The sequence below is a fragment of the Lissotriton vulgaris genome, chromosome 1_1, assembly GCF_964263255.1.
Source record: "Lissotriton vulgaris chromosome 1_1, aLisVul1.2, whole genome shotgun sequence".
Classification (NCBI taxonomy): domain Eukaryota; kingdom Metazoa; phylum Chordata; class Amphibia; order Caudata; family Salamandridae; genus Lissotriton; species Lissotriton vulgaris.
In genome coordinates this window covers 1519003924-1519018710 of record NC_141685.1, presented here as the reverse complement: position 1 = coordinate 1519018710, position 14787 = coordinate 1519003924, and the positions used below count along the sequence as shown (strand labels likewise).

Below are 14787 nucleotides of genomic sequence, written 5' to 3'. Positions count from 1 at the left end.
ATAGGACCTGTTTCCACTATCATTGTAACATGATTTCTCCCTTTGTGTTTTATGGAATTGTAACAATGCTGATTGTTTTATTTCTAATCATATGCCTGCTTATGTTACCCAAAATACTGCATCTTAGAGCATGTCGTTAAAATAAACATTTTAAACTCTTCAGTGTCTCTAATTACTCACGTTGTGGACTGGTATGAGAATAAAAATGAAAGAGTGTTCTTGATTCTCACCATTCCTGAGAGTAACCTAAGTCACATGTTCTGGGTTGTCTAATCATTGGTAACTTTGCTATAGGACGGAGAGCTAATGAGACTCTGATACTAGTCGGATAGGGGTTCTCGGTACTGAGGTGAGTTTTTTGGTACACCACAATTCACTGAGGTCCTGGTTTCCTATGCATAGTTCTTTGCATGAGCAGAATCCCCGCAACAATAACTTGCCAGAATTATCCTGGATCTCAACTACCTACCATACGAGGGAGCTGAAGGAATTCTGCAAGGAGAGGGTACTGGTTGTGAAATAGAGGTCCACCAAGCAGGACCTTCTGGCAGCCCTGTATGCTTTTGATGAAGCAAGCTGGTTGGATGTTTCAAAATAAAGAGGGTGATGGCCCTGAGAAGTATTTAGGGAGGAGGAGTGAAATGAATTAGCACTGTCTCCAGGGGAGATAGAAGGGCCAATAGAGTTGGAGCCCCCTGCTGGCTGCAAAGCAGTAAGCAGTGTATCCTTCCACACCCTGTGTCCTAAGGAGTTGAAGGACAGACCAGCTGAGGAGGACCAGAAGCTACAGCCAGCCAAAGGAGAGAAGGGCCAAGGCTGAAAAAGCCTTATCTGAGGAGAGAAAAGTTGAGGCAGAGAGAGCCTTGGAGGAGAGAAAGGTGTTGCAGTCAGAGCCCAGCAGAAATTGTGGCAGTAACAAGGCAGTGTATAAAGAAGATCAAGGAGTCCACATGCCCAAAGACCTAGTGCCCAGCTCTGAGGTGGGGGGTGATATTGATAGGTGATTTGCACCCCATGAGGTAGCCCTTAGAATACATACATTTTCCGGTGAGTTTGGGGGGATCAGTCTGTTGAGACACATTCCAGCTGGAGGGAGGGATACCCTGTTGGCTTTAGAGGTGACAGGGCAGATGCCCTAAACCTCCACAAAAGCATTCCATATCACTATGTTTAGGCTCACCCCAGAGGGATAACGATTAAGGTTTAGGGAGGGTTGCAGGCTGATAGGCCAGTCTTGGGCATAATGGGCTGTATAACGTAATATTGACAGAGCCATGCTCAGTAACTTTACAAAGAGTTGAACCAACTCACGGTTGACTGCAAGCTCACTGAGCCCAGGAAGCCTGTACTGGAGGCACATCTCTGGGTTAGTAGTGTCTGGGAAGATACTTTCGAGTGGTGTGATCCCAAGGAAGGTGGCTCAGTTTTCCCCAACAGAATGAGGGGGGTGTACACAGTTACACTTTCTAAGAATAGGAGAGGAGGTTTTGGTCGATAGAGTTCCAGGGTGCCCCATTTCCAAACCCAGTGCTTTGATTGCTCCCAGTTGGGGTACAAGCAAAGGGACTTGGTCTGTACCAAGAAACCTTCCTCTAGAGGGTGCTCCATGGTGTCCAGAGAGTTTGGAGAAGTAGCAGCCCAGGGCACCCTGACAGTTCAGTTTTCTGGGGGCACCATTCCGAGGTGGAGAGTACAGATTTTTTGTAGGCTAGGGCATGCACCAAAGCCAGGCAGAAACCACCACTCTAGTCAGGATAAGGGAATTACACCCCTAAAATAACCCCTGCTCACCCCCTTGGAAGCTTCGCATGAGCAGTCAGGCTTATCTTAGAGGCAGCGTGTAATGCATTTGAACATAACCACCAGTAATACAGGGTAAGCACTACAAAAGAACACCACACCAGTTTAGAAAAATATCCAATATTTTTATATACTTAAGACAAGACCAAAAACTATAAAAATCAACAATACACTACTTTAGAAATCTTCAGTTATCAAAATATGTTTGAAAAACAGTTCCTTGATGTCCATAGCTCCGTCCGTGGCTATCACGGCTTCGTGAACAAACCAATCCATACAGTTCTGGCTGACTGCGGCGTCGCAGCTCAGCTACGGTGTCGGGAAGACCTGCAAACAATACCTTTAGAGAAGCAGGGCGGCAGCGACCTCTCGTTGAGCTTCCGAAAGCATGGCGTCCGCAGGATCGGTTCCGGAAGTCAGTGCTGGACTCGTCGGGCCCTCGAAGTCACACGGGTTGCAGATCGAACTCCTCTCTGTTGAAGTCCGAAGCGCTGGCGTCGGCAGGCTTGTGGTGCTGTGGTGCGAAGTGCAGTTCGGGCTGGACTGTTCCCATGAGGCACAGGGTCAGACTGATTTGCATATGGCCATGTCTGAACTGTGGTGGTGGAGTGAGCTACATAATGATGATGGATTAAACCTAAATCAGTTGACTGGGGGTGACTGTTTGATTTGCTCAAGCGCTCGGTCCATCATCCCCTTTGGTATCGCTGTGGTGCGAAGTGCAGCGGTGCGGTGTGCGTTGCCCTCAGGTTGCGGTGCCAGCGGCAGCTCGGTAGCGGCATCAGATGGCATCGACGGTGAGACCAGGGTCGTGGTGCAAGGTGAATGTGGTGCTCATTGCAGTGCTGGCAGGACGCTGTGCACGCAGCAGCGTTGTCGTTGCTGAAGTGCTGTCATCGGCTGACGAACTGGAGTCTATGGTGCCGGCATCGGTAGGCCAAGGCTGTGGTGCGGGATGAGGGTGGTGCGTCGGGTAACTTTATGAGTGGTGCCATCGAACCACGGTGCAAGCAGCTGCCTAGATTTGGGCGTGGATCAGTGTCATCGGGGTTACCAAGGCGTTGTTATGCAGTGAGGCGGTGCGGTACCCACAGGTCACGGTGCGAGCAGCGGCTCAGTGGTGGCATCAGCAGGCGACATCAGTGAGACCAGGGTCACGGTCTGGTGTTGCGGTGGTGTCCTCTGCGTTGCCATAAGGACACAAAGTCGGCAGCGTCGTCAACAACGTCGTCGGGTTGCTTTTTCTTCAGTTGCTGCAAAAAACATACAGTTCCCAGTGCTGAGGACAGAAGAGCTTGAAGTCTTTGCTGTTCCTGAGACTTCTTGAACAGGGGGAAAGCTCTACCTCACGTGCTTGGAGAAACTCACAAAAATAGATTGCAGAAAGTTCATTACAGTCCTTTCACAGCCCAAGACACCAGCAGCCACAGCAGGCCAACACAGCAAATCACACGGCAATGTGGTAGTTCCGCCCCAACGTTTTTCCAGCTCTTCTTCTTGGCAGTCTTCTTGGTCCAAAAGAGTTCTAAAGTTCAGGGTTCTGGGCCCCCATATATATATCCCAAAATCCTTTGATCTCTTAGGTAGAGAGTGTCTGTGCCCAGCCAAAACCAGTTCTGCCTTCTCTGGTGTGGCTTCCTGGCAGGAGGTGGAAACGGCATTGTCAGAGGCAGACCAGGCCCATTTCGGTGCAAGGAAATCTCCTCCCCCTATTCTAAATGCAGCCCAGGTCTATTCAGCCCTTTCCTGACCCACCTAGACTATCCAGAGCCACTCCTGCTCCCCAGCCTCTGTCATCCAAAACCCAGACAGTCATTCCACAAACCCAGCAGAGGATCACTGGATAGTTAGGCAAGAAAATACCTACTTTCTAAAAGTGGTATTTTATTTATTTTGAAAGTTTTACATAGCGCGAACAAGATCTTCGCAGATATCAGAGCGCTTTACAGAGGAGGGAGCATATATACACAGATACATCAATAGTGTTAAAAGTACAGTGTAGTGATATCATAAACAATCAAGTAATTCAATTTTAAAGTCATACAAAAATGCAAAGGGTTCGAACAGGTAGTACAGATCAGTATCGAGTCTTTGAAGTTGGTCCCCAGTAGTGGTTCAGGTGTATTTAGCCATGAGGATCGCTTTTACTTCTTTCTTGAAAAGTGTGATAGAGGGGATGAGCCTGGTTTCAGGGGGGAGTGAGTTCCAAATCCTGGTAGCCATTCCTGAGAAAGAACGTTTATAGGTTTTTTCCTTGCGGAATCTTTTAGGCTTTAGCAAAAGATTGTTAGTGCCTCTAGTGATTCTGGAGCCTACAGAAATCGTCAGCTTCTGAGCGAGGTATCTAGGTGAGCTCATGTGGACAGCCTTGTGCGTCAAACAAGCGATTTTCAGTTGTATTCTGGCTTCAAAAGGCAGCCAGTTCAGGGATTTGAAGTCAGGGGAGATGTGTGAGTGTTTTTTTGATCCAGTGATGAGTCTCGCTGCGGCGTTTAAGGAGGCTCTTATGGGTGCCGTAGTAGCTAGGGGTAGACCGCAGAGGGCGGTGCTGCCGTATTCTATTCGAGGTATGACTAGTGATTGTACCGCAGTTTGGAAGTCTTTGGCTGGAAGGAAGGGTTTAAGTTTCCTAAGGGTGTTGATTTGGTAGTTCGCTCCCTTAGTTGCTTTGTTGATGTGTTCCTGCATGCTGAGATTGGTGTCAAGTGTTATGCCTAAAGATTTTGCTGAGTCCACGATGGTGGGTTGAACATTGAGTGCCGTTAGGTGTTTAAGCCACATTTGTGCGGTAGTGATCTTCGCAGGAGGTGCGATCAGAAGGAACTCTGTTTTAAGGGCATTGAGTTTGAGATGATTAGCGGCCAGCCAGGATTGGGTGCTTCTGATCGTTGAGTTCAATAGCGTGATGTCTTTGGGTGATTTTAGTTTGAGATAAAGTTGGGTGTCATCAGCATACATGTGGAAGTGTACATTGGATTCTTGTAGCAAGGTGGTGAGAGGTTCCATAACTAGGTTGAACAAAGTTGGGGATAGGCAGGATCCTTGTGGTACGCCTAGCGATACAGGTCTTGGCGCGGACATCAAGTTGTTGCTCTTGAATTTCTGCGATCTGTTATGCAGAAAGGACGTGAACCATTTGAGCACAGTTCCAGATAGGCCCATTCTTGTGTTTAATAGTTCGAGTAAATACTCATGTTTGACGGTGTCAAATGCGGAGGAGAGATCAAGGAGGATGAGGAGGCAGGTATCGTTGTGATCTAGGATTTGAAGGGCGTCGTCGATTATGTGAGTCATAGCAGTTTCAGTACTGTGATTTGCTCGGAAGCCTGATTGGTGAGAGTTGAGGAGATCAAACTGAGTAATGTGTTTAGTCAATTGTATTTGTGCGCATTTTTCCAACAGTTTGGCAAGAGTCGGAATGTTGGTAATGGGACGGTAGTTGTTTAGGTCAGAGGAGTCGGCTGTAGGTTTCTTTAGCAAAGGTGTGACTTGACCAACTTTGAGGGAGTCGGGAATGGTCTCTTGCTGAAGTGAGCTGTTAATGATTTTAGTCCAGAGTGGAAGGAGCGACGGGGTAAGGACTTTGACAGCGTTAGCCGGAAGGGGGTCCGTGAGGTGATTAGAAGGTTTCAGAGTGCTGAGCAGTCTGCCAATTTCTTCTTCCGTGTAGGTGACAAAGGTTGACCAAGTGGCATTATTTTTTGGACTAGTGGGTGCTATGCAGTGGGGTTTGGGATAGAGGCTTGCGTCCATGAGGAGATCATTCTTTATGTTGTCAGTTTTTTGGTTAAAGAAAGAAGCGAAGTCTTCGCAGGAGGGAGCTTCGCACATAGTGCTGAGAGGTTGGGGTTGTTCTTTGGATTGTGTTCGGATAAGCTCAAACAGCTTTCTCGGACGATTTTTGGCTTGGTCGAGCTGACGGCTGAAGAAGTCTGATTTAGAGCGTTTTATTTTCCTGAAGTAGGCATTTCTCTTTTTCTTCAAGGTTTTTAGGTTCAGTGCAGAGGGAGCTGATCTCCAGGTGCGCTCTGCCATTCGCATGGCGCGTCTATCGTCATTGAGACTCCCGTCGTACCAGGGATTGGAAATTTTTGCGGAGGCTTTTTTTAGCTGCAAGGGAGCGACTTCATTGATTATTGCGGTCATAGTGTTAAGATAGTGATCAGACAAGGATTGGACGTCCTTCACGCCAATAGGAGGAAGCAGTAAATTACAGCTGTTGGGGGGCAGAGAGTTTGAGTTTAGTTTTTTCATGTCCCTTTTTCAGACTTTGGGCCTGGCGGATTGAACAGGGTTAAATTTAACTTTTTCATTGATGAAGAAAGTGATAATATGATGGTCTGACCAGTCACAGGGTTGGATAGATTCGAGTTGGATAGATGCCTCTTTGGAGATGATCAGGTCGAGGATAGAGCCTTTCTCGTGTGTTGGACTGTTGCAAATTTGAGTGAGGTCAAGGGCGTTAAGGAAATTCTTCAGACCTTTTACCACCGCATCACTATGATCGTTCCAGTGGAGGTTGAAGTCACCAAGGTATATTTGTGTGAGTTGTCGCCCGGAGTTGGTTGAGATCATATCCCTGATTTGTTGGGAGAAGGTAAGGTTGTCGCCGGGTGGGTGGTAAACGCCGTGAAGAGTGCAGATCTGTTTGCCCTCACTGATAATATCGAGGCAGATGTATTCACAGGAGGTTGGGGAGGGTAGGGAAGGGGAAGTTACTTTCAAGACAGAGAGGTTGCTCCTGTATATACATGCGATTCCGCCATCTTTTTTATTTCCAGACCTGTCAAGTCTAGTGATGTGGTAGTTGGGGGGAACCAGAATGTCCATTATAGGTGTAGAAGATTCTGTTAGCCATGTTTCAGTCATGATGATTAAGTCAAGATCCAGTTTTTGGATGAGATCGGCGATAGCGAAGGAGTGTCTAGCGGCTGATCTGCAGTTGAGGAGAGTGCATTTGAGACGTGGTGTGTCGAGGGTGGAAGGAGGTTCTAGGGCGAGGGGGACTTTACTCAGGTTACTATGGATAGCGATTCTGTTGTTCAGTGTGGGGGGTCTGAGGGGATTGGAGTGAATCGTAGGAATGGCAGTGAGAGTGTCGGGTGTGATGCTGTGGGAAGCGGAGTCGTAGGAGCGGAGGAGGGTGATTGTGTCGAGGTCCGAAAGAGGGTTGCAGGAGCGATGGGGGCGGTTTTCGCGGTTGTGAACAGGGATTGAGGTCCAGTGCGGTAGGAGTCGAGTGCGAGAGTTCGCCGCCCGGGTGGAGGACCAGCTGGGAGGGGAGGTGAAGGTGGAGGCGCGTGAGGGGTGTCTGGGGTGTGTGCTGAGAAATTGTTTGATGATGTGAATGTCTTGTTTGATCTGGTTGAGGGTGTTGGGTGAGGGGTGACTGGAGTGTGATAGACAGAGTAGTTGTTGTTTGATGATGTGCATGTCTTCTTTGAGCTGGAGGAGGGAGGCCGTAATGTAGTCCAGTGTGGGAAATGTGTTGGAGGTGGGGATGGGAGGGGCGGGCGTGGATGACAAAGGGGAGAGGTTGGTGGTGTGGATGAGAATATTGGTGGTAGGCGTAGAGTGCAGGGTGGAGGATGGGCGCTTATTAGTGGTGAAGGGGGTGGAGGTTGGGTAGTGGGGGGTGAGACGGGGGGGGAAGTGGGATTGTAGATGGTTCTTTTTTGAGGGGGTGGAGTTGAGTTGATGGAGGTGGTGTGTTCTGTGTGATTAGTTAATGGGTGGAAGTGGGGGCTGAGAATGGGAGGGGATAAAGGGTGGGGCTTGCCTTTGTGTGTGTTGGTCCGATGCTGATCTAGGTTAGGCGGGTTGCGGGTGGGAGCTGTGGTATCAGGGGAGAGAGGAACGGGGATGAGGGCTGGTGTGTAGGGGGAAGAGGTGAGGTGGTTGGTGTAAGAGGGGGAGTGATCTATGTCTGTGCTTGAGGGGAGTGGGGTAGCTACGGTAGGAGGTTGAATAACTAGGGTGTCAGGAGTAAAGGGAAGGTGCATGTCGTTTTGGGGCTGGGCTAGGCTAGAATGAATGTGGTTTGAGGCTGTGGTGTCAGGGGTGACAGGAGTGGGTGTGGTATGAGAGGAGGACAAGGTGAAGTTGGTGGGGGGGAGGGGGTGCCGCTGGAATGTGTGGGTGAGGGATCTATGTCTGTAAATGAGGAGTGCGAGGTAGCTACATTGGGTGGGTGAATGTCTAAGGTGCCGGGGGTGGAGGAAAGGTGCGTGTCGTTTTGGGGTTGCGCTAGGTTAGAAGGGATGTGTTTGGGGGCTGTGAATTCACGGGTGGTAGGCCTGAGGGTGTTATGAGTGGGGGTCCGATGATTGGTGAGGTGTTGTTTGAACGTGGGGAACAGGTTGTCTAATAGTTCCAGGTTCTTGTCTGTGGATTGAATTAGGATAATCCCGTTATTGTATATAGTGATGGTGGTTCTGCCCGGGAAGAGTTGGGATGGTGTGATGGAGAGTTTTAGGCCATGCGCGAGATTCCTGGAGGTGGAGACGGTGAGTAAGGTGAGGAACGCATTTCTCCATTGGGCTCTGCGTGTGGTGTGGAAGATGATATCAATGTTCAGTCAACCATTGACTGGTGAGAAGTAGGTGTCTGCAATGGGAGTTTCAGGGTGGGACCTCAGGAAGTTGTGTTTAAAGCGTTTAGCGGCATTTTTAGTGAGTGAGGGTGGGTAGTTTATTCTATATGTGTGCTTGCCGACGGGCTCCATGATGGGAGGACAGTCTAGGTAGGTGTAGAAGGGAGGGTGCACTGTCATAAGCAGTTGCGTGGGCCAAAAGTGACGCCAGTGAGTGCACAATAATGCTATACACAGAGTACGGATGCAGACAATAATAGTGAGATAATGGGAAGTGGCACTAGTGAGCTGCCAAGGTATTTGAGGTAGCAATCGGTGCATACAAGACTAACACTTGAGATGGGTGCGAGTTGCACAAGTGTAGGGTGCACAATAAAGATATAAGGGAGCAGAATACTGATGTGGACTGTAAATTACATGGAGCAGGGGTGACGCCAATGAGCAGCTAGCAAATATGAGGTAGTAATCAGTGAATACGGGAAGGAACAATGAAATGAAATGAGTGCAGGTTACATCAGTGACAAGTCTATGTGAGATATTCGTCAGTACATTTTAGGACTAGGAGTGAATTTGACGTAGGATATAAACAAGTGCAGAATAAATAGAAATATAATACTGACAAAATACTGGAATAGAGTAACTGTGCAGACCATAAAAATATCTAAGTCGAAGGTGACAATAGTGAGTAGTCAAAAATATGTAAGGTACAGGAGTCAGTGACAGAATACAATTGCACACACAAATTATATGCAACAACAACAAGTGGCATTAGTGAGCAGCAAAAGAAAAATAAATGAGGTAGCAAACGGTGCATTACCGGTGACGATAAAGTGGGACGTGCAAGATACAATTAAGAATGTAAAATATAATACCACTGTAATATACCACATATAATATAACACTGCAATAAAAGGCAGACACTTAAGCACACAAAGATTTAAATACAGAGCTATGTGAGGTCTTTGGTACCGATAGTAAATGATAAATGATAGCCAGAAGGACTAGTCCATGATGGCCGCCAATGAGAGAAAGAGTAGTCTAAAATGGCACCACATAGGGAAGATAGAATCATTAGTCCTCTTTTTGTTGTTGCTGTTTTCATAGGAGAGAAGAGCAGTTTCAGATTCTATTCCGGCTGGCTCAGGGTCTTGCATTCCATGAGGAGTCTTATCTCCGTTTTGTTATCTAAAGTGGAGCTGCTGAGGGGCCTCGTGGGTTCAGGCAGTACAGGAGGGGATTAAAAGCTCAGTTTATGGCCCCGGCCATTTTGAAACAAAAGAGGTTGTTTTTCTTATTCTTGGCAAAAACGAAAACTAATGGGGCAAAAATATGTAACTTATCTAGCAAAAAACGAGTGGGGCACAATAAATACCTTTATCAGCCTTCACTTCGGCATGCGATCTGCAGACCCAGCCTCAGGGACAAACAGAGACTCCAATTTTCAAACAGAGAATGTAAAAATGACCTTCACTAAAAGATGCGTCTTTAGACTCTGAGTTCTAGCATATTAAACATCATTTTCCTACCTGGTTCCCAGGGCCAGTTATGTTTATAAGATGTTATAAACAAACTCCCCATTCAGCCCTATTGGGAACAGGTAGCCTTGCAATAGTGAAAAACGTAATTGGCAGTAATTCACTATCAGGATATGCCACAGACACCAGGGCATGTCCTACCTTTCACAAACACTGCGCTCTGCCCCCAGGGGTACCTTGGGCCTACCTTAGGGGTGGCTGATATGTAAGAAAAGAGAAGGTAAGGGCCTGGCAAGTGGGTGTACTTGCCATGTTGACATGGCAGTACCAGACTGAACACAGGCTCTGCAATGGCAGGCCAGAGTCACATTTATGGGCTGTTTGTGTGGGTGGCACAATCCAGTGCTGCAGCCGAACAACAGCATTTGATTTATAGGCCCTGGCACACGCAGTGCACGTTACTAGGGACTGACACATAAATGAGATAGGCCAATCATGGAAACCCCAATCCATAACACATTTTACAGAGAGCATATGCACTTTAGCACTGATTAGCAGTGGTAAAGTGCCCAGAGTACTAAAACCAACACAAACAGGTCAGGAAAAAATAGGAGGAAGAAGCAAAATGTTTGGGGATAACCCTGCAAAAAGTGCCATTTCCAACAGCGGGTACCACCCTGGGACTGGTGGGAGGTAGAGTGGAAGTAGGGTGCCTAACACATGGGGATGTTGCCCCCCTAGTCTGAGAAACCCCAGAGGTTAGGCAACCCCCAGGAGCCCATAGGAAAATCCTTGCCAGCCCCAAGGCTGGAGGAGAGGCCTTCTCAATGTCCCTGCTTAGAGCTTCCACTTGACGGTGGATGGTTCAGGGCCAGGCTCTTCACACTGGCAGCTGTCATTGGCATCTATGGGTGACTGTTCTTATGGGAAGAGTTTTCCTTGGGGTAAGGACAGGAATCTGATCCAAGGGACGGAATGGGCTGCATCACTTCGTTTTCCATGGTGATGCTGTCTGCATACTGGGATGCAGCTGCAAGCAAATGATGGTTAAGTGCTTCACAGATGGGGTCAAAGTGAGGAGAAGGGTTCCCCATTGGTTAGTTCAGTGCCTCAGGAGAGTGTAGACGGAGGGATCCAACTGAATTCAGAGAGGTGTAAAATTGGCAAGTGCCCCTGCGTAGCAGGGCTTTCGTCCATGTTCTATCGCCAAAGTAGGGAAGCCCATCAAGGTACTGATTAGTGTAATCTGGCTTTTGGTTGGACGGGGGTTATGTTGGATTCTGATAAAAGCCACTTTTAGAATGTTGCCATTGTCTTTTCCTAACAGTCCGTTGCCTGCAGCCTGTTTCTTGGTCACATGACTTGGTGTTGTTGACAGTTGTCACAGACATCCACACTATATCAGGATTGGGTGGCGGAGCTGGCCACAGCTCCACTTGTATCTGAATATGACTTGCCTTCACAGAAAACACTTGTCACCACTGCATTGTTAATGCAGCCAGCTTGGAGCTAAGGCAGAGGAGGAATGAAACTTCAAGGACTTCAAAGGGAATTCCTTAGAAACGTAATTTGCTTCAAAGCTGGCACCAAGTATAAATATTGGACTCCCAGACCCAACTCTTCAGTAGACCTCAGAATTTGTGGATACTATAGAAGAAAGCCAGTTCCGCTGCTCTGCTGCTGGAAAGCTACTAAACTGCTGCCCTGCTGCTCTGCTTGATGAGTAAGAATACTGAACCTGCATGATTCATCTCAAGCTGAAGTGACTCCAAGGGTCAGCTGACTATCCTCCTGTTCTGAGCAACAGGGACATAACAAGCTCCAAAGGCTCCCTGCAACTGCCCAGCTGGCCTGCTCCCTTGTTCTGCAATTGGACTGAACTGAGCCCTGCTGGCCTCTGTTGGAGTGAGTTCTTGACCCCCAAGAGGTGCCCCGCAGGTCCAGGACCCTTTGCATAACATCAGTTGAGCTCTCTCCTCAAGAAAAGGAGAAATTCTTTAGTTATGGGCTCTTCACAAACACAAACAGACACATTCGTGCCAAGATCTTGGTGCCCGCCAAAACGAAGCTATGGTGAACCCGACTCTTCGCACCATGAAAACTGCCATTGATGCACCATGAGTGCCTCTACCATGCATCCTGAACCACAAACTCATCTTAACCAAGCGTTCCTTTACCACGGGTGCTTTTACCCTGCAATTTCGTTGTAAAGGCTTGTTTGATAAGGGAATATGCATTGTTAAGATTACCACTACTCTGACCCCCTCTCCCTGTCCTGACCCCACAATTCTACCCCCTATCATGCCCTACCACCCTGAGGCTTAAAACCTACCTATTCCTGCCCTTAAAACGACTTCTTCCCCTCCCCTGACCCGAGGCCTAAAACCCTGACCCCATTAAAAAAACTACATGACCCTGCTCTGCTCCATAAAAATTACCCCCTCCCACTGTCCTGAGCCCTAAAACCCTGCCCCTTCAAAAAAAAGCTGCCCTGACCCCCACCTTACCTTGCCCCTGAATCCACCCCAACCCCTAAAAAGTACCTCCCCCAAACCAGGCCCCAGCTCCACTTACCTGTCCAAATCCAGAGCTTTCTGTTTTGTGGCTTTCTCTTCCTCTACCCACACATCTGGGCATTTGACCACACTATCTGCCTTAAACACGCATATGTATGGTTAAGGCAGAAATGTGGTTCAGGCAACCATGGTTGCACTTGTGTAGGAACAGCACGCGTGGCTCTGCCTGCATTGTTTGGACTGTTTCCCAAGGTCTGCACTTCACGCTACAACATCAACAGCTTGAACTGACTTCCAACATGAAGCTTTAGCAACAACGTCTGTGAAGCCCAACAGAATCTTTGCACTAAAGCGACAGCCACCCATGATTCTCAGCCTAATTTTGGCGCTACATCGACGACCATCCGCAACGCTCTCCATGCTCCTCACAGTCCCTTCCCCCATGAACAGTGCTCTTCAAAAACTTTCACCCAGTCTTGAATGATCTGATAACTGTGAGTAGCACTTTGTGCTTGTTGGCGCTATACTCACCAAATCTTTAAAATTGCATATCTCCAGGTATACTAATTGGATTTTTGTCATCTTGATGTAAAATAATTTATAAAATGGTACTCTATTCTTCCAAATTGGTGTGTGATACTTCTGTATCGTGTTTTCACTTTATTACTGCTTGAAGTGCTGCATAAAAATTCACACATTGTCTATAAGTTAAGCCTATTGCACCAGAAAAAGGTTGCAACCAAGTAACCCAGGGACCTGGGCTGGACAATTATTAAACAATAAAGTGGTCCATATGAGGTAAGTGTAGCACTTGACTTCCATGGCAATAGTGTTATACTAGGAATAGAAGAAAACCTCTCAAATTAGTTATGCATTTAGTGGATTTATTTATACATACCTCATGTATGGATATATAAATCAATATAAACAGTATAGCATCATTCTTGTACAAGGTGCTTCTAAAGGGTGACGGCACAGTGAGAATGATATATGGTGAGTAAAAAGTTGATTTGTGCTATGTACAAAAATGTATACATGTAGGTGATAGGGACAATCGAATGTTTGAACTCATTACCAGTAAAACAAGTAGAATGAAAAAAGAACAGAACGACCGACCAGGGTCTAGCACAACCAGAGCACATGTACCATGACTCGTTTTCAGTTTGGTGCGACACACTTCTCACACCAGTGCAACTTCGATCAAAATGTTCATAAAAAAGTAGAAGGTGCCCTCATTATAATCAGACACAGGGGCGTTGAGTCTTTGAAGATTGTTTTCTTTATTGAGGTAATCTTTTATCAAGACCGACACACAGCCAACACGTTTTGTTCCTTGTCGGAACTTCGTCAGGGCTGTAACAATCACAATAAAAACAGACATATTACAAACTACAAAGAAACATACATAATACAATACATGCTATACATGAATAAGAGATCAGCAAGGAACGAAAAGGCCCATCTATAAAGACACATAAATGTAGAACAACATTCTATTTACATCTGTACATGAGAAGTAAAACATATACATACATATAAATATCCAAAATACCACGTCTTTGTTCCAATCACTCAGGCTTTTCCCCAGGTAAGGAGACGCAGACACGGACCATTTCGTGCAAGTGTTTATTTCAGTTCAGGATAGCGCATATAAATATATACATACAAAGAAACAATATCCTTTAAAATTGCCATTTATTTTTCAAACAATGGCTCAGTATATTAAAAATGCATACATTACTATGGTCCCAAAACTATTAAGCAAAAACATTAATGGTCCTAACACAAAATTCCATCCAACTTTAAGGTAAGGACAAATGAAAGGAGAAAAAGAGAAAGGGAGAGAAGGGAAGAAAGGAGTAACTGAAAATAAAATTGAAAAAGCAAAACAGGGGAATTGGGTCCCCAGAGCAACATGCAAATGTGTATCTGGGACCCCCTGGCAATTTAAAAGGATGTTGTGTCTTTGTATGTATATATTTATATGTATGCATATGTTTTACTTCTCATGTACAGATGTAAATAGAGTGTTGTTCTACATTTATGTGTCTTTATAGATGGGCTTTTTCGTTCCTTGTTGATCTCTTATTCATGTAAATCATGTATTGTATCATGTATGTTTCTTTGTAGTTTGTAATATGTCTGTTTTTATTGTGATTGTTACAGCCCTGACAAAGTTCCGACAAGGAACGAAACGCGTTGCCTGTGTGTCGGTCTTGGTAAAAGATTACCTCAATAAAGAAAACAATCTTCATGGACTCAACGCCCCTGTGTCTGATTATAATGAGTGCGCCTTCTACTTTTTTATGAACACCAGTAAAACAAGTGTTGATATCCATCAAATTCTTTAAAAAAAATCATAGTCCACATATGTTATTTGTCAATGTTTCGACCCCAGAGTAAG

At 46.4% G+C, this 14787-nt stretch overlaps 1 protein-coding gene across 1 annotated transcript in view; it reads right to left on the bottom strand.

Annotated features, from left to right (window-relative positions):
- The window catches only part of TTLL8 (tubulin tyrosine ligase like 8), a 759264-nt gene that overhangs the window by 499174 nt on the left and 245303 nt on the right, over positions 1-14787 (bottom strand). The gene's annotated exons all lie outside the window — the stretch shown is intronic.